Here is a 20367-nt window from a genome sequence, read left to right as displayed (position 1 = left end):
TTAGCTGTAAAAAAAAAAAAAAAAAGAAGAACATTTTGTGCATGTAAATGTGCTGCACAACTGCTTCTAAAATGCCCATAAAAAGTGGTACATGTCTCCTGCAACATAGCAAAACGCCACAGGTAGGAGCACGAGAACATGAATGTGCAGTAAATGAGTGTTTCTGTGGTGATGCCCCGTATAGTACACGCAAAATCCTCATTTGAATGAGGCGGCCTGCACCACTTTTCCATTGCACAAGCAGTCTTCGTAAATCGCACGCAACACGGGGATTGCCGCGTGGTATTTGGATCTCAGTAAATCAGGCCCTATGTGTTTAATTTTTCACGATCACGCACTGTAACCACAAGACTACCACAGACTGTCATGATGTTCACTACCATTATGATTATATCTGTAATTAGTGTGTCTGGTAAGGCGACTAGGTTTATTTTATTTTATTTTTACATAAAGCACCCTGTCATTTATTAATTGACATTTTACAAGCTATTTTCGCGGACGGCGCCAGTGGCGTTTCCAGACTTTTTTGTCAGGGGTGGCACCCATAAAATGGTTAGTCTACCCCAGGGGCAGCTTTAGCTAGCGTAGTAGCTTATCACCACTAATTATGGAGGGAATCTTCTCGTAAGACAATTGCTGACATTAAATAACACTGCCGTTGCTGAGAATCGAACCCGCGTCATGTGGCATAAAAGGAAAGAAGGAAGACCATTACGCCATGCGATTATTTTGGGAATTCCTGGAAAAATGTTTTACTTGGAAAATGGCAGTTGGGTTGTCAAAGGTGAGTGGAGTGTGTGGCTGTTGGAATGGTTCGAATCGGATGAGAAATGTGGGATATGGAGTAGATTGTGGGGAGAAAATTCCAGGAAATTCCATGAAAACTGGTTAATTTTGAGAAAGGGAAAACATGTTTTGCTTTCGATATGAGGGAAGGTAGTGTAGGTGGATGGTTGACGGGTCATAATCAGGTTTAAAAATGACTATTTATTTTATTTATTATTATTTAGGGCATTGTAGAATTATGAATACGTCCATTCATTTGATTGGAAAATTCCTGGAAATTTCGGGAAAACGGGTAACTTTGAAAACATTGATACTAACATTTATTGATTGATTGAAACTTTTATTAGTGGATTGCACAGTTCAGTACATATTCCGTACAATTGACCACTAAATGGTAACACCCGAATAAGTTTTTCAACTTGTTTAAGCCGGGGTCCACGTTAATCAATTCATGGTATTGCAAACAATATGTATAAAACTACAACAATACTACAAATAAATACAATACCATGTAAAATACTGCAAACTACTACAATACTACAAATAACATTACTTGCACACAAGAATGAAAGTCATAACAATTAACAGTAGTGTTTTAGTTTCAACAAATGAAAATACTTATTCTCTCACCTGAAGGAATCAATAAAGTACTATCTATCTATCTATCTATGATATAAAATAAATAAAAGAGAAGTATTCCAACAAAGAAAGGGTTTTGTGATGGAAGCAAACAAGAAGCTCAGAGTTCGTTCTGGACGTACACAGACTTGTAGTTGGGGCCCACTTCCGCACAATTGTCCTCGATTATATGAAAAGGTTGGTTTGGGAATTTTTCGAATCGGTTGAAAAATGCTGATGTAGTAACAGTTTGAATTGAGAATGGGTATTCTGGAATTAAGGGAAAACCGGGAATTTTAAAATCATTGATACCAGCAAAATTGTCCTAGATGATATTGATGGGTTGGTGTTGGAATTTTTCGAATCGTTTGAAAAATGCTGATGTAGTAACACTTTCGAATTGAGAATGGGTATTTTGGAATTCCTGGAATTTAGGGAAAAACGGGAATTTTTAAAATATTAATACTAGCACAATTGTCCGAGATGATATGAATGGGTTGGTGTTGGAATTTTTCGAATCGGTTGAAAAATGCTGATGTAGTAACACTTTGAATTGAGAATGGGTATTTTGGAATTTAGGGAAAACCGGGAATTTTGAAAATTTTGATACTAGCACAATTGTCGGAGATGATATGAATGGGTTGGTGTTGGAATTTTTAGAATTGGTTGAAAAATGCTGAAGTAGTAACAGTTCGAATTGAGAATGGGTATTTTGGAATTCCTGGAATTTAGGGAAAAACGAGAATTTTGAAAATTTTGATACTAGCACAATTGTCCTAGATGATATGAATGGGTTGGTGTTGGAATTTTTAGAATTGGTTGAAAAATGCTGAAGTAGTAACAGTTCGAATTGAGAATGGGTATTTTGGAATTCCTGGAATTTAGGGAAAAACGAGAATTTTGAAAATATTAATACTAGCACAATTGTCGGAGATGATATGAATGCGTTGGTGTTGGAATTTTTCGAATCGGTTGAAAAATGCTGACGCAGTAACAGTTCAAATTGAGAACGGGTATTTTAGAATCCCTGGAATTTAGGGAAAACCGGGAATTTTGAAAATTTTGATATTAGCACAATTGTTCTAGATGATATGAATGGGTTGGTGTTGGAATTTTTAGAATTAGTTGAAAAATGCTGAAGTAGTAACAGTTCGAATTGAGAATGGGTATTTTGGAATTCCTGGAATTTAGGGAAAAACGGGAATTTTGAAAATATTAATACTAGCACAATTGTCCGAGATGATATGAATGGGTTGGTGTTGGAATTTTTAGAATTGGTTGAAAAATGCTGAAGTAGTAACAGTTCGAATTTAGTATGGGTATTTTGGAATTCCTGGAATTCAGGGAAAACCGGGAATTTTGAAAACATTGATACTAGCACAATTGTCCTGGATGATATGAATCGGTTGGTGTTGGAATTTTTCGAATCGTTTGAAAAATACTAACGTAGTAACAGTTCCAGTTGAAAATGGCTATTTTGGAATTCCTGGAACTTAGGGAAAAACGGGAATTTTGAAAATATTAATACTAGCACAATTGTCCGAGATGATATAAATGCGTTGTTGTTGGAATTTTTCGAATCGGTTGAAAAATGCTGACGTAGTAACAGTTCGAATTGAGAACGGGTATTTTAGAATCGTCAGTCGTCAAAATTTTACCTTAAACAATAGTAGTAATGTTTTCCATTTCAATGATAAACTGTAAAAACAAAACAAAACAAAAAAACATCAATTTTATGGTCAAAAACAGTCGTACATTTTTTCCCCCATTTACAGTCATACACTGTAAAAAGAACTAGCATCGATTTTATGGTCAAATTTTGGCGAACATTTGTTTTAGTGTTACAAACGTCCCTCTAAGGGCGGCCATGACTGCGCTGTGGCCCTCAATGAAAACCAGTTTGACACCTCTGGGCTAAAGGGACAAGCTTCAGTCTGAGCGGCAGTTTTCCACCTGGCACCAGTGTTTGTCTTGTCTCCATTCAATGGATATTAAAAAGCGCAGGGGACAGTAAGTGCCTTCTGAAAAAGTGCAGGGGACATGCCCGCCCCCCTCCCCAAATGACGTCCAGGATCCTGAGGAAAAACAGCTACAGGCAAAGAGCAATATACACCTACAAATATGTGTTGCTTTTGGTGAATGTGGCTGGAAAAAAAAGTGCCTCTGCACACCATCACGCAGCTACTTTAGGCTTACATCACCTCTGTAATGTTTTATTTGGGGGTTCAAAGGTCTTGTCTGTATACCCCGAATCTACACTGCACTGAAGTGATCTGTGGTTCCGTGTTTGAAAGGCTTGTCACGACGCGTTCACGTGACACCCGCTTCCAGGGTGTCTCTTAATCTCGCCGCCTGGAACCCGAGCCTTTTTGAGGACTTTGTGTGTTTGGCCTTGTGTGCCCTGCACACTTTGGCCCCTCGGATATAAACAACATTGTGTTTGTCGTCTTCAATTTGGACAGCCTCAATTCTGTGACAGACCTGGCCCTGTTCCTGCCAGCACATCCAAGAGTTGTTTTGTTTTTTTATTTGGCTTTTGGAGATGTGGAAGGCTGTCCCTTCCCCTTCAAATAAGCAAACAGCAGGGCGGGTAAATAAGCGTACATGTCTCCGGTTGCAGGCCCCGTGCTCTGTCACTTTTTCTGTGTTCATAGGCAGGGTCTGTCTTGGACTCATTTATTGCATCATAAAGACAGTGAAACCTCTGAAACGTATTCAAGTCCTAAAATCTGCCTCTAAAGTCGTACATAGGGTCAAATTGTATTCTTCGGACTATAAGGCGCACTTAAAATCCTTCCATTTTCTCAAAAATCGACAGTGCGCCTTATAACCTGGTGAAGCCTAATGTACGGAATAATTCTGGTTGTGCTTACCGACCTCGATCCTATTTTATTTGGTACATGGTGTAATGATAAGTGTGACCAGTAGATGGCAGTCACACATAAGAGATACGTGCAGACTGCAATATGACGCCAGTAAGCAACACCAAAACTTTAAATGTTCCTTTGAGAATAAAGAACATGACACACGGCACTCAAAAATCTGTCAAAATGTTTTAGTATGAATTTGAAGCCGCACCGCTTGATGGATTGTCGGCCCTTTACGGCTACCGTAGTCAGAGATACAAGTATTACTATGGTGTGTGTGTAAGGACCGCAAAATGGCACCCATTAGCAGACATATTATCTGGCGTTTTGTTTCACAATATTATGCAAAAGCAACTTTTCTTACCTTCTGGTACCTGCTGATGTGTATTTGAGATCTGCATAAGTCCTGAAAATTTGCGCACGTCCGCCTTTGTAGTCCGTGCCGATTACGTAATCGATAAGCGTCTTCTTTTTCTCTATCTTCTTGTTATGGGACATTCATCCTCCGCTGTTGCCATTTCTAATATAAAGTAGTGTAAAGTTCTTACTTATATCTGTTAGTAAACTCACCATGAAAGCACTAAAACATACCGGTGTAGTGAGTTTACATTATTCACCCAAGGAACTTTAGTTATTAGAGAGTTCCGGTCGGACGGTTTTTCACGGGACAAATTTCCAGCGTTGTTGAACATATAAGGGTTAGGGTTAGGGTTACTAATAAGCAATAATTCTGAGGTTATTGAGAGAAGACTCTTAGTTAATGGCTTACTGGTTGTATAATAAGGCCATGCAGAATAAGGCTAGGGATGATGTTTGATAAGAAATTATCGAGTTCGAGCCTATAATCGAATCCTCTTATCGAACCGATTCCTTATCGATTCTCTTATGGAGTCCAGATAGGTTGTTGTATATGGAAAAAAATACACAATATTTGGTTTAACAAAAGCTCACTTTTATTATATAAGAAAACAATTGAATCTAATAAATAAATAAATATTGACTGTTACCCCCTAAAAATAAATAAATAAATATTGACTGTTGTTACCCAAAGTATATTAAGTGGGATTTTTCAGAGAAACAAATATATACAGTAACACAAAAACAAGCTGTCTCTGTGATCACTATAGGTGTATAAATAATAATATAGTGTTAAATAAAATCAGTCCCTTGGGCACAAAACTGAAAATAATACAGCTCTCCAAAAAGTGCACTTCTGCTGCTATTTGACATAACTGTTTGTTATGATGCTTTGACATTTTTGCACTTTATTTCTTTATTGAAAGAAACTTCTATGAAGAGAAAAGCTGTTTGCAAATGTGGTTACAATGCTAATAAATAAAAATTTAAAGCTAAAAAAAGAAATACACTTTATTGAGTTAACATTATTTCTTTAGAGGGGGAAAGATGTGATGTTATGAGCTAGAGAATATAACAACTACACTACCCAGCATGCAACGGGAGTGACGAGCATGCGCGGTAGCCCCGAATAGTGTTCTTGTGATGTCACACGGAGCATTTCTGGTCGGGACGGGATTCGTTCCGAGGGATTCGAATAAAGAACCAACTCTTTTTCTTTACTATTGTGGTCTCGATAACGGGTACCGGTTCTCAAAAAGGGATTTGAGTCCGAGAACTCGGTTCTTTTCTTATCGAACAACCGGGAAAACCAGTTTCGAGTATCATCCCTAAATAAGGCATTAATAAGTACTTAATAATGACTAATGAAGAGCCAATATGTTACTAATTTGCACGTTAATAAGCAACTAATTAATGGTGAATATGTGTTCTCCATACTAAAGTGTCACCAACTTTAGTTATTAGAGAGTTCAGGTCGGACGGTTTTTCACGGGACACATTTCCGGCGTTGTTGTTGCACTAGTGAGCCACGGATGAGGAGATGCTGCTCTGTTATTGATTGAAGTAAAGTCTGAATGTCATTAAAACAGTTACCTCCACCTTTTGACACTTCTTCCACTCCCGTCCTTCCAAAGATGACGGGGAGAAGACGCTGTCGAAGGTGAGCCACGTAAATAAGACCGCCCACAAAACGGCGCATCCTGAAGCGACTGTCAGAAAGCGACTTGAAGATGATGTGTAAAACATCATCTATGCAACATTTTGACCAAAGAACCACCATTACATGTTATGTAGACCACAAGGAAGTCTTTTATATTTACAAAAACAAACAAATAATATGACCCCTTTAATGCGCTTTTGCATGAAAAAAGACCTGAATAGACCCGCGCTTCGGCAGTGCGATTTATAATCCGGTGCGCCCTATGGTCCGGAAAATAAGGTAGATTGTTTGTCAAGGTCATGCATGGTAATCACCAAAGGTTGAATCTTTGGACAAAATGCCAAGAAGTCAAATCAGTGATGTTTATGCAGTGCAGTGTGCAATGACCTCTTACAAACAATCGCTACACTTGTGATTTAGGGCTATATAAATAAACATTGATTGATTGATTGAGTTGTCCGTCTATAACAGAGGTGTCAAAGTGCTTTTCACTGAGGGCCACATGGCAGTTATGTTTGGCTCCAGAGGGCCGCGTCTAACAGTGAATACTATTATTACACCATTGTTTTATGCATTTTAAAGTAAAATGTAAAAAAAATATGGTAAGTTGCAATAATTTCACCTCAAAATGTAGTGTATATTACTGTAAATGGTTAAAAAAAAAAAAAAAAAGGCAGTTCAGTTGTCAGAATTTTACTGTAAAATTTAAAAACTTTTTTTTTTAAATTTTACTGTAAAATTTAAAAACATTTTTTTTACCGTAAATAAATAAAAAAATGCAATTTTACAGTAAAATTTTGGCACCTGAGGTGCCAGTTAGCTTTTTTAGTTTACCGCAAATCAACAACTGTAAATTTTTTGGTGTATTACTGTAAATGCCAAGGGTTTACGCAGGTCATTAAAAAGCATTAAAAGTCACTAAATGGATTTTGCAAAAATGAAGGCCTTACCAAGTGGCATGAAAAAGCGTTAAATACAATGTCCAGAGGCATGTAAAAAAATCACACAATTGTAATTGTATAAACAATTACAATTGTAGGATTTTCTTTTGGTTGTCTTTTTTATAAACAAAAAAGACAACAAAACAAATGTTTTCCAATTGAGGGAAAAAACTGCACTTCAAGATGTTCGATATTTATTGAACTGCAATTTTAGCTAACAAATATTTAGAGTTCAGTTTGTTTACCTATTTAAGTTATTAACCTTCCAATTACAATGGTTGAAAAAAATGCTTATTGCATTTGAAAGGGTTACTTGCATTGTTATTTTATTGGTAGATTTTTTTTAAACTAAAATGTAAAAAAAATATGGTAAGTTGCAATAATTTCACCTCAAAATCCAGTGTACAGTACTGCTGTTTTTATGGTAAAAAAAAAAAGGCAACTCAGTTGCCAAAATGTTACTGTAAAATTTACATTATTTTTTTTTACTGTAAATTAAAAAATACCTGTTATTTTACAGTCAAATTTTGGCACCTGAGCTCCCAGGTTTTTTTTGTTTGTTTTCTACCGCAAATTAACAATTGTAGATTTTTCGGTGTATCACTGTAAATGCCAAAACGGCACCACAGTTTATTACAGTAAAAAAAGTACAGTTTTTTTCATTTTGAGAAAAATGCTGTAAAAACCACAGTAAATTTCACAATTTTACCCCGAATGCAGCTGAGATAGGCTCCAGCACCCCCCGTGACCCCAATAGGGACAAGCGGTAGGAAATGGATGGATGGATGGCTCTATTGCTACTTTTACATTGCACAATTTGATGGATAACTTGCTTTGAAATCATTATTATTAGTATTAATTTCTATTTATAAATTGTTTTGAATGTTTGATAATGTATTTTTGCATAATTAGACAATATTTAAGTTAACATCATTTGCGATTGCATGCGATACATAAATTTTTTTTCTCCCGAAATAGAAAGAAATAATACAGTAAGAAAAGTTACGGTACTTTATTAATACATATTATTTCCAGGCTTTCAAGCTGGCCCCGGGCCTTGAGTTTGACACATGTGGTCTATAACGATACCCTGTCTTCTCTCACCTAAAGATTGTCTCGTACCGTGGGAGGAGTGGCCGCTACCGAGTTGTGTTGCCACCTGACAGGCCAATAACCAGTGATGGGCAGTAAGAAGCTACATGTCGCTAAGGTACGTAGCTTTACTCCATTTCCCAGTAGCTTGGCTCTAGTTTCACTACTTTTTGAACGAGTAGCTTAGCTTGTAGCTTACATAAAAGCTACAAGCTACAAAGAGAACTATGGAGAAAATCCAATGACCTGAGATGAATGAGAACTTCCATACATACGGAGAACATTCATGATGATTGGTTGGTGTCCGTATGATGAATCACAATTGGCTAAGGTTAGGGCGAAACATTACGGACTGGCCAATCAGAGGCAAGATAAGGCGGGTCATCGAAACTATGTACTGTACTGTACTATCTACTAATACAAGTTTCAATCAATCAAAAAGCAAAACCATAACAGTCACTCACTCATGTCACATGATGACGAGGGAGTCCGAGACAGAGGGACGCTTCAAGCTGACCACTCAAAAAAAAAAATGAAAACAGACTTGAAAATGTCAGAGGGATTCTCTCACGCAGATTAGATTTTTCCTTTACTGATGAAGACGATGTGCAGGAAACCCACAATAATGCCCGTCCTTGGCCATAGTTAGACAAATGTATGTGTTACCTTAGTTTGTAGTTGTTTACTCTTTAAACCAAAATCATAACTGCTCTCTTCAACGAAGACGTGGAACACAAATTTAGGAACACACATTAAGGTGAGTTGAGGTCATGAACATTTTTACTGCACATGTAACTGTTCTGTGTCGGCACAATGATGAGACTCTTTCCACTGTTCTCAGCTTTATTTCTTTTCTTTCCAACCTGCGGGCGACAATGTCGGTATCCCGTCTTTGTTTGGCTTACGCCCTCAGCCATGTAAAACTTTTTTCTGTCTACATATAAATCTTTAACAATTTACAATAAAAAAGACCGATACAAACGGTCTGTAAAATATTGAAATGTACATTCTAAGCGCCATTCCGTGGCAGAACAAAACATGTAGCATTTGCTATAGGTAAAACCTTAGAAAATACAATAAAACCACAAATGTGCGGGCGACAATCAGACAATGTCGGTATCCCGTCTTTCTTGGGCTCACGCCGAAACACACAGAATAACACTCGTTACCTACGCACGTAAGCACACACACTGAGCAAGTCTCATACAACAAAGAGCAGCCGGTTGGCGCCAATATTAGCGATGTTGAAAGTTACCTGGAATCCAAACTTAAAACTAGAGGACAACTCAGGTAAACATATTCACATTCTTGGTACACACATTCATTAATCAAAGACCTCTTTTCTACCGAAAAACAAACAAAATGTCGGTGGGATCGCCCGACCGAGACTCACCCTCAGCCATGTAAAACTTTTCTGTGAGGGGAAGAAGGGAGGGGCTACACAACACTGGAGGACTACAGGAACTCAGGAGGGACAAAAAGATATCAAACCGTCCTCTCATAGGTGAGCAGAAAAGAAAACTACCGGATTTTTCGGACTATAAGTCGCTCCGGAGTATAAGTCGCTCCGGAGTATAAGTCGCACCGGCCGAAAATGCATAATAAAGAAGGAAAAAAACATATATAAGTGGCACTGGAGTATAAGTTGCATTTTGGGGGGAAATGTATTTGATAAAAGCCAACACCAAGAATAGACATTTGAAAGGCAATTTAAAATAAAGCTGCAAGCATATTTGGCAGGTGCTAGTTGCTGAAGGATGTCAATCTATGAAATGTAGGTCTAAGTGAGACCTACATAGAGGTTCTTGTTTCATGTCTCTAAGAAGTTACAAGCAGTTTTGTCTGTGTTTTCCTCCGAGGAGCAGTTTTGTCTGTGTTTTATTCAAAAATTGCGCTAGAGCGCAATTTTGAGTTTTGGGGTTCGTTCTTTTTTATTAGATCGCAATTTCCACCGGTCCTGATGTGTGTGAAAAGTTTGGTGAGTTTTGAAGTATTTTAAGGGGGTCAAATTACAGCTCAAAGAGGCAAAAATTAGTGTTTTTAGTACAATTTTGTCTTGAAGGGGGATTAGCCAACTTCCTGTTGGTTTTTGCCCGAGGATGTTAAATTATGAAATGTAGGTCTAAGTGAGACCTACATAGAGGTTTTTGTTTCATGTCTCTAAGACCTTCCTAGTGGGAGTTACAGGCAGTTTGTTTTTGTTTTTTCCTAGGGGGTGCTAGAGCGCAATTTTGAGTTTTGGGGTTTGGTTTTTTTATTAAATGGCAATTTTCGCAGGTCCTGATGTGTGTGTCAAATATGGTGAGTTTTGAAGCATGTTAAGTGGGTCAAATTGCAGCTCGAAGAGGCGGCCGGTATAATAATAATAATAATAATAATAATAATAAAACTTTACAAATTCAATAGGTCCTTTCGTCCCATTGCAAAAGGACTCCCTTTGGGATTCCTTTGACAATGGGCCGTGCGGGCCCTAATAAATCAAGAATAGTGAACAACAGGCTGAATAAGTGTACGTTATATGAGGCATAAATAACCAACTGGTATGTTAACGTAACATATTATGGTAAGAGTCATTCAAATAACTATAACATATAGAACATGCTATACGTTTACCAAAAAATCTGTCACTCCTAATCGCTAAATCCCATGAAATCTTATACGTCTAGTCTCTTACGTCAATGACATCAATAATATTATTTGATATTTTACGCTAATGTGTTCATCATTTCACACATAAGTCGCTCCTGAGTATAAATCGCACCCCCGGCCAAACTATGAAAAAAAACTGCGACTTATAGTCCGAAAAATATGGTATTTGAACTTGAAGATAAAATTCACAAACAAAATATAATAAATAACAAAGGTGTATTTTAACTCCGTTACACACATAACCATTACCAACTGTTCCCAAACAACACGCAAGTCATTGTTTTGTTTTTTTTGGTCAAGATAAAGATAGATGCTGTTTTTTTATTGTCGATAGAGAAAATAAACAACACTATATGGGTGGGCCAAAGAAAATGCAAATTAAATAAATACACACTAAATGACAGATAGTTAACAGTAATGGATTGGTACACTCTCAGTTACATGAACATTGATATTATACATGTGGGACCATAGATAGAAATGTCATTAAATGTATCTTTGATGTAGCAAGCTACTTTTGCCATGCAGCTTGTAGTGTAGCTTGCTACGTTTATTCGAGAGTCACTTGTAGCTTAGCTTACTACATTTGGGCAGTAGCTTGCCCATCACTGTGAATAATCTACTGGCACACAGGACGGTGGTTGACTGCAACAACTAATCGATTAAAATTGATTTTAAAAATAGTTGCCGATTAATTTAATCATCGTTTCGTTGGATCTATGCTATGCACATGCGCAGAGGCTTTATTTTTTTAAATAAACCTTTATTTATAAACTGCAACATGTACAAACAGCTGAGAAACAATAATCAAAATAAGTATGGTGCCAGTATGCTGCTTTCTTAATAAAATACTGGAAAGGATAGACGGGACACTCAAAATGACAATTTTATTTATTCAAGTTAAATGTATATGGACAAAAATTATGAAAGAAGAAAAAATACATTAGTCACACTTTTTCAAGACTAATCACAAATTTTGCTTCCTAAAATTAAATACACTTTAAATTAAATTTGAAAGATAATATTAATATTTGGTCACATGTGTAATTTTGTCAGAATGTCATACAGTAACATTGTTTTATAGTTTTTGTCAAAACATTTTTTTCTCGCTCAAAACTTAGTAACAATTAGGGCTGCAACAACTAATCGATTATAAAAATAGTTGGCGATTAATTTAGTCATCGATTCGTTGGATCGATGACATGCGCAGAGGCTATTATTTTATTTTATTTTTATTTTTTATTTTTTTATAAACTGCAACATTTACAAACAGCTGAGAAACAATAATCAAAATAAGTATGGTGCCAGTATGCTGTTTTTTTTCTCAAATAATATACTGGAAAGGATAGAAATGTAGTTTGTCTCTTTTATCCGATTATTAATCGATTAATCGAAGTAATAACCGACAGATTAATGGATTATCAAATGAATCGTTAGTTGCAGCCCTACTTGGCTGTAACAACAACCTTATTGGAACCACACCCAGGGGACACACCCACTAGAGACATATATTAGGGAAACTCCACACCCAAAATGTATAGCTGAAGACATTGGATGAAAGGTGAAACATCCTAAACAAAACATTCAACTTTTACTGATAGGGTCACATTGTCTTCCTCAGACTTTTAGATATCTTGTAAGACTTCAGAGCCGTGAGCGTCTAAAACTGAGAACTAAATACACTACCCGGGTTTACGCGGGTCATTAAAAAGCATTAAAAGTCACTAAATGGACTCAGCGAAAATTAAGGCCTTAAATGGCATTAAAAAGCGTTAAATACAGTGTCCAGAGGCATTTGAAAAAATCCTACAATTGTAATTGGATAAACAATTACAATTGTAGGATTTTTTGGGGGGGTTTTTTTGTAAACAAAAAAGACAACAAAACAAAGTTTTTCCAATTGAGGGAATGCACTGCACTTCTAGGTGTTCAATATTTATTGAAGTGCAATTTCAGTTAACAAATATTTAGAGTCCAGTTTGTTTACCTATTTAAGTTATTAACATTCCAATAAAAAAAACACAGTAATGCAAAAAAAATGCTTATTGCATTTGAAAAGGTTACTTGCATTGTTATTTATTATGGTTACATTAGTGCTTAATTCAGCCACAATTCATGTAAAATGTTCAACTATTCAACATTGTCATTGTCAAATTAGGGGTGTAACGGTACACAAACATTTGGGTTGGGTACGTACCTCGGTTTAGAGGTCACGGTTCGGTTCATTTTCGGTACAGTAAGAAAACAACAAAATATACATTTTTGGGTTATTTATTTACCAAATTTGCAAAATCTTCCACCAAAAATATTTTTCTTAGTGTAATATTTGATGTGAAGTAATCGGAACCTTGGATAGGTCAATAATTCATAATAACATTGATTTTGATTCAATATTACGTTTTGAGCAATGACAGTTTGAAAGAGAAAAAAAACCAGCTTTGTTTTATTAGTCAACATTGCAACTTTTTCTAAATGACATTTAACCTTTAAGCTTTTTTATTTCACTTTTGTTATGTTTTTGTTTCTTTGAATAGTATTTTTAGAATGTGCCGTGGGCCTTTAAAACATTAGCTGTGGGCCGCAAATGGCCTCCGGGGCACACTTTTGACACCCCTGCTATAGATAATAAAAAATTAAATGTGATAAATCTATGGATAAAAAGCAGAGCCTGGCGACGCATGCACGTTTATCATAACTCTCTCTCTCTGTCTGTCTCTGCCCCTCCCTCACCAATGCTGCTGTTTGTTTTGTTTTTAACCCCTTCTTAACCCTGAACGTACATTGAAAATACACGCAACCCTAACTCAAAATGCCGGACATTTGAGGCATTTAAGAAAGTCCGCCCTGACAGCTCCACAAAAGAGGACATGTCCGGTGAAAAGAGGACGTATGGTCAGTCTATCCTAGCCCGTTAGCTGCTAGCATGCCGTGTGTTGTGCCTCGGTGTGCATTGTTTACACAACGTGCGTTACGCTACTTAATATGTCCGTGTGGAAACTCGTTCGGTACACCTCCGAACCGAACCGGAACCCCCGTACCGAAACGGTTCAATACAGCAGACAATGATATGCTTTTGACTAAATATAATAAGGACCTGCAGTTGGACATCATGGGCATTAAACTTCTTTAAAATTGCAGTAATGCTAAAGTGTTCAAAATAATAAACTTGTTCAATAAATCACCTGCCTTGTTTTAATGAACACTTAGTCCTACTATGCTACTGTATTTTAATGTTGGTCCTTATGGTGGTACTTGGAGAGTTTTCTGAGGTGGTACTTGGTAAAAAAAAACTACTGATCTAGACCACATGGAAGTGTTTTTAAATGGAGTTTATAATCATCATAGGTCCTTTTTAATGTAAATATACACTGAGTAACTTCTTTTTAGGAATGTTTGAAAGTGACGAAGTTGACTCACCATATGCAATAAGCACGAGTACACAGTCTATCTTTTATTCTGAAATTGTAACACTTTTATGACGGTTGAGATGAATGTTAAAATAGTAAATCACCTTTTCTTGTGCAGTTGAAATGGTTTATGATGGTGACAATTTGACCCTAGAACAAAATAAGTACATTTTAAATATTGGGTCAGACCCCCACGGAGGTGGGGGGCGCATGCTGTGTGTGTGGGTGTGTGTGTGTGTGTGTGTGTTCTTGTATTTCTACCCTTCTTGAGACATCAACAAGGAAAAGTAGCTTCCATATGAGGAGGTGTGAACAAGTTAGGACATAAATCATGGTCCCAATACGGAAAGCCTTTGCATCTAATAGAGAATGCCTCATTTGCACCCCTGGTGGTGAAATCTATCAAAATTAGGGTGGTTCCAAAAAGGAGGGATTTTTCAAATTGACTGTGTGTCGGTTTTAAAAGTGCTCCCCCTCTGGTCAACATATGAAATAACAAGTGTGTGTGTAAAAAAAAAATTTGAAGTGCTCCCCCTCTGGTCAACATATGAAATAACAAGTGTGTGTGTAAAAAAAAATTTGAAGTGCTCCCCCTCTGGTCAACATATGTAATAACAAGTGTGTGTCAGAAATTGAAATGCGCCCCCTTTGGCCAAAATAAAAAAATAAAAAATATGTATATAGAGACATACTGTAATAACTTGAAGTAAATAATGAAGATTAAAACCAATTACAAACAAAAAATTAACTAAAAGCAGTCTTTTTCTCGCAATGTGTCGACTTCTTTGAAGTGCTCCCCCTCTGGTCAACATATGTAATAACAAGTGTGTATAAGAATTTGAAATGCGCCCCCTTTGGCCAAAATTTTTTTTTTTTTTAAATAAATAAATATGTATATAGAGACACACTGTAATAACTTGAAGTAAATAATAAACATTAAAAACCAATTACAAACAAAAGCAAAGTTTTTCTCACAATGTGTCGACTTCTTTCTTATAAAATTGGGAACAATTTCTCATTTTCTTTTTGTTTCTGTAATATTGCAATATGTTCTCGTAAAATTACTACTTTTTTATGTAAAATTGTTACTTTTTAATGCAAAATGGTGACATTTGTCATATAAAATTCTGACTTTTATCACAATATTGCCAATTTTTGTTGTTGTTGTGAAATAGTGAAATTTTTTGAGTAAAATTATGACTTTTGTCATAATTTTGCCAAGTAATTATTATTATAATATTGGCCAAATTTAAAAGTTTTCTTATAAAATTGTGACTTTTGTCAAATAAAATTACGACTCTTTTCATAAAATTGCCAAAATGTTAAGCTTTTCTTGTAAAATTGCGACTGTTATTGAGTAAAATTCCAACTTTTATCATAACGTTGCAGAAATGTTCAGTTTTTTCTTGTAAACTTACAACTTTGTAAACTTACGAGTTTTATTATAATGCTGCCGAAATTCTAAGTTTTTCTTGTGAAATTGTGACCTTTTTCATGTGACATCCCAACTAATTTTTCACAACAAGCTTTTTTATATTTGCATAGTATGTATATATTATTAATGTTGTAAATACACTTCTTTATATATCTAGAAAGGGTGGGCCTAAAGACGGAGGCATTTTTCGGAGGTCTCAAGAAGGTACTAAATATAAGTGTGTGTAAGTGTGTGTGTGTGTGTGTGTGTGTGTGTGTGTGTGTGTGTGTGTGTGTGTGTGTGTGTGTGTGTGTGTGTGTGTGTGTGTGTGTGTGTGTTGTACCCTACTTGAGACATCAACAAGGATAAGTACCTTCCATATGAGGAGGTGTGAACAAGTGATAACATAAATCATGGTCCCAATACGGAAAACCATTGCATCTAATAGAGAATGTCTCATTTGCACCCCTGGTGGTGACATCTATCAAAAAGGACGGATTTTTCAAATTGACTGTGTTGGTTTTAAAAGTGCTCCCCCTCTGGTCAACATACACTACCATTCAAAAGTTTGGGGTCACCCAAACAATTTTGTGGAATAGCCTTCATTTCTAAGAACAAGAATAGACTGTCGAGTTTCAGATGAAAGTTCTCTTTTTCTGGCCATTTTGAGCATTTAATTGACCCCACAAATGTGATGCTCCAGAAACTCAATAACAAGTGTGTGTAAGAAATTTAAATGTGCCCCCTTTGGCCAAAATTTAAAAAAATAAAATAAATAAATATGTATATAGAGACATACTGTAATAACTTGGAGTAAATAATGAAGATTAAAAACCAATTACAAACAAAAAATTGATAAAAGCAGTCTTTTTCTTGCAATGTGTCGACTTCTTTCTTATAAAATTGGGAACAATTTCTCATATTATTTTTGTTTCTGTAATATTGCAACATCTTGTAAAATTATTACTTTTTTATGTAAAATTATTACTTTTTAATGCAAAATGGTGACATTTGTCATATAAAATTCAGACTTATCCACAATATTGCCAATTGTTGTGTTCTTGTGAAATAGTGAATTTTTTCGAGTGGAATTATGACTTTTGTCATAATTTTGTCAAGTAAAATTCCGATTATTATTAGAATATTGACATTTTAAAGTTTTCTTATACAATTGTTACTTTTGTCGAGTAAAATTACGACTCTTTTCACAAAATCGCCAACATGTTAAGCTTTTCTTGTAAAATTGCGACTGTTATTGAGTAAAATTCCAACTTTTGTCATAATGCACACATTTTCAGTTTTTTCTTGTAAACTTTTGACCTGCGTTGAGTAAAATTACGACTTTTATTATAATGCTGCCGAAAAAGTTTTTCTTGTGAAATTGTGACCTTTTTCATGTCTCATTTTTCACAACAAGCTTTTTTATATTTGCATAGTATGTATATATTATTAATGTTGTAAATACACATCTTTATATATGTAGAAAGGGTGGTCCTAAAGAGGTAGGCCTTTTTCGGAGGTCTCAAGAAGGTTAGAAATACAAGAATGTGTGTGTGTGTGTGTGTGTGTGTGTGTGTGTGTGTGTGTGTGTGTGTGTGTGTGTGTGTGTGTGTGTGTGTGTGTGTGTGTGTGTGTGTGTGTGTGTGTGTGTGTGTGTGTGTGTGTGTGTGTGTGTTGTATTTCTACCCTTCTTGAGACATCAACAAGGAAAAGTACCTTCCATATGAGGAGGTGTGAACAAGTGATAACATAAATCATGGTCCCAATACAGAAAACCATTGCATCTAATAGAGAATGTCTCATTTGCACCCCTGGTGGTGAAATCTATCAAAAAGGACGGATTTTTCAAATTGACATTGTGTTGGTTTTAAAAGTGCTCCCCTTTTGGTCAACATATGTAATAACAAGTGTGTGTAAGAAATTTAAATGCGCCCCCTTTGGCCAAAATTAAAAAATAAATAAATATGTATATAGAGACATACTGTAATAACTTGAAGTAAATAATGAAGATTAAAAACCAATTACAAACAAAAAATTTATAAAAGCAGTCTTTTTCTCGCAATGTGTCGACTTCTTTCTTAAAAAATTGGGAACAATTTCTCATATTATTTTTGTTTCTGTAATATTGCAACATCTTGTAAAATTATTACTTTTTTATGTAAAATTATTACTTTTTAATGCAAAATGGTGACATTTGTCATATAAAATTCAGACTTATCCACAATATTGCCAATTTTTGTGTTCTTGTGAAATAGTGCATTTTTTTGAGTGGAATTATGACTTTTGTCATAATTTTGTCAAGTAAAATTCCGATTATTATTAGAATATTGACAACATTTTAAAGTTTTCTTATACAATTGTTACTTTTGTCGAGTAAAATTACGACTCTTTTCACAAAATCGCCAACATGTTAAGCTTTTCTTGTAAAATTGCGAATGTTATTGAGTAAAATTCCAACTTTTGTCATAATGCACACATTTTCAGTTTTTTCTTGTAAACTTTTGACCTGCGTTGAGTAAAATTACGACTTTTATTATAATGCTGCCGAAAAAGTTTTTCTTGTGAAATTGTGACCTTTTTCATGTCTCATTTTTCACAACAAGCTTTTTTATATTTGCATAGTATGTATATATTATTAATGTTGTAAATACACATCTTTATATATCTAGAAAGGGTGGTCCTAAAAAGGTAGGCCTTTTTCGGAGGTATCAAGAAGGTACGAAATACAAGAATGTGTGTGTGTGTGTGTGTGTGTGTGTGTGTGTGTGTGTGTGTGTGTGTGTGTGTGTGCGTGTGTGTGTGTGTGTGTTGTATTTCTACCCTTCTTGAGACATCAACAAGGAAAAGTACCTTCCATATGAGGAGGTGTGAACAAGTGATAACATAAATCATGGTCCCAATACAGAAAACCATTGCATCTAATAGAGAATGTCTCATTTGCACCCCTGGTGGTGAAATCTATCAAAAAGGACAGATTTTTCAAATTGACTGTGTGTCGGTTTTAAAAGTGCTCCCCCTCTGGTCAACATATGTAATAACAAGTGTGTGTAAAAAATTGAAATGCGCCCCCCTTTAGCCAAAATTAATTAAAAGACTAAAATAAATATGTATATAGAGACATACTGTAATAACTTGAAGAAAATAATGAAGATTAAAAACCAATTACAAACAAAAAATTGATAAAAGCAGTCTTTTTCTCGCAATGTGTCGACTTCTTTCTTAAAAAATTGGGAACAATTTCTCATATTATTTTTGTTTCTGTAATATTGCAACATCTTGTAAAATTATTACTTTTTTATGTAAAATTATTACTTTTTAATGCAAAATGGTGACATTTGTCATATAAAATTCAGACTTATCCACAATATTGCCAATTTTTGTGTTCTTGTGAAATAGTGCATTTTTTTGAGTGGAATTATGACTTTTGTCATAATTTTGTCAAGTAAAATTCCGATTATTATTAGAATATTGACAACATTTTAAAGTTTTCTTATACAATTGTTACTTTTGTCGAGTAAAATTACGACTCTTTTCACAAAATCGCCAACATGTTAAGCTTTTCTTGTAAAATTGCGAATGTTATTGAGTAAAATTCCAACTTTTATCATAATGCACACTGTTTTTAGTTTTTTCTTGTAAACTTTTGACCTGCGTTGAGTAAAATTACGACTTTTATTATAATGCTGCCGAAAAAGTTTTTCTTGTGAAATTGTGACCTTTTTCATGTCTCATTTTTCACAACAAGCTTTTTTATATTTGCATAGTATGTATATATTATTAATGTTGTAAATACAAATCTTTATATATGTAGAAAGGGTGGTCCTAAAGAGGTAGGCCTTTTTCGGAGGTCTCAAGAAGGTACGAAATACAAGAATGTGTGTGTGTGTGTGTGTGTGTGTGTGTGTGTGTGTGTGTGTGTGTGTGTGTGTGTGTGTGTGTGTGTGTGTGTGTGTGTGTGTGTGGAGGGGAGCGGGGGGGGGGTGTTAACTAAAAGTTAGTGTTCCAGTGTGCTCTTACTGTATTACATCACATTTACAGCGATTACGCACACACATTAGTCTTGTCAGCGGTCAGTGAAATTGCTCCGGAGTGTCGTCTTGGCATCTAAAGTGCATCATGAGGAAGCGTGTTGATCATTAGTGTGGTGACTAAGCCCGGGGAATAGTTGTGAAGTGATGAAGTTAGGCGTTGGCTGTCTACAACTTGCGTGTTTGTTTTCATGGAGGACTTTCCTTTGGCTGTCTTGGACGTCAAACAGTGGTGCCCCCGGACCGCCGAATCCTTCCCATGTCTTCCTGACTGAGAGCAATGAAACAATCGCCATGGCCCACCTGTCAAAGCCCCTTACTGTCTCCGTGCAGGCAGGCTGATGTCGTGACCTTACCGACGGTTAACCGTGCAATGTTTTTTGACTGCGGCATTCAGTTCATTCGCTATTGTGCCACTGAGCAAGGCATACACCTTATTTTCCAGACCATAGGTTTGGATCTTTTTTCATACAAATGGTGCACCGTATTATAATATATATTTTTTTGTAAATGTAAAAGACTTCCTTGTGGTCTACATAACATGTAAT

At 35.7% G+C, this 20367-nt stretch overlaps 2 protein-coding genes across 2 annotated transcripts in view; one reads left to right on the top strand and one right to left on the bottom strand.

The window, feature by feature from the left end:
- edc3 (enhancer of mRNA decapping 3 homolog (S. cerevisiae)) overlaps nt 1–20367 on the top strand; it is a 233816-nt gene that overhangs the window by 74245 nt on the left and 139204 nt on the right. Inside the window, exon 2 of the mRNA XM_062035915.1 lies at nt 8340–8439. The gene's annotated coding sequence lies outside the window, so the exon portion shown is untranslated. The remainder of the gene's footprint in view (nt 1–8339; nt 8440–20367) is intronic.
- Nucleotides 1–20367, bottom strand: part of alx4b (ALX homeobox 4b) — a 104635-nt gene that overhangs the window by 34184 nt on the left and 50084 nt on the right. The gene's annotated exons all lie outside the window — the stretch shown is intronic.

The sequence above is a fragment of the Entelurus aequoreus genome, linkage group LG24 (genome assembly GCF_033978785.1).
Source record: "Entelurus aequoreus isolate RoL-2023_Sb linkage group LG24, RoL_Eaeq_v1.1, whole genome shotgun sequence".
In the NCBI taxonomy this organism is placed as follows: Eukaryota; Metazoa; Chordata; class Actinopteri; order Syngnathiformes; family Syngnathidae; genus Entelurus; species Entelurus aequoreus.
This window is presented reverse-complemented; position numbering and strand designations above follow the sequence as displayed.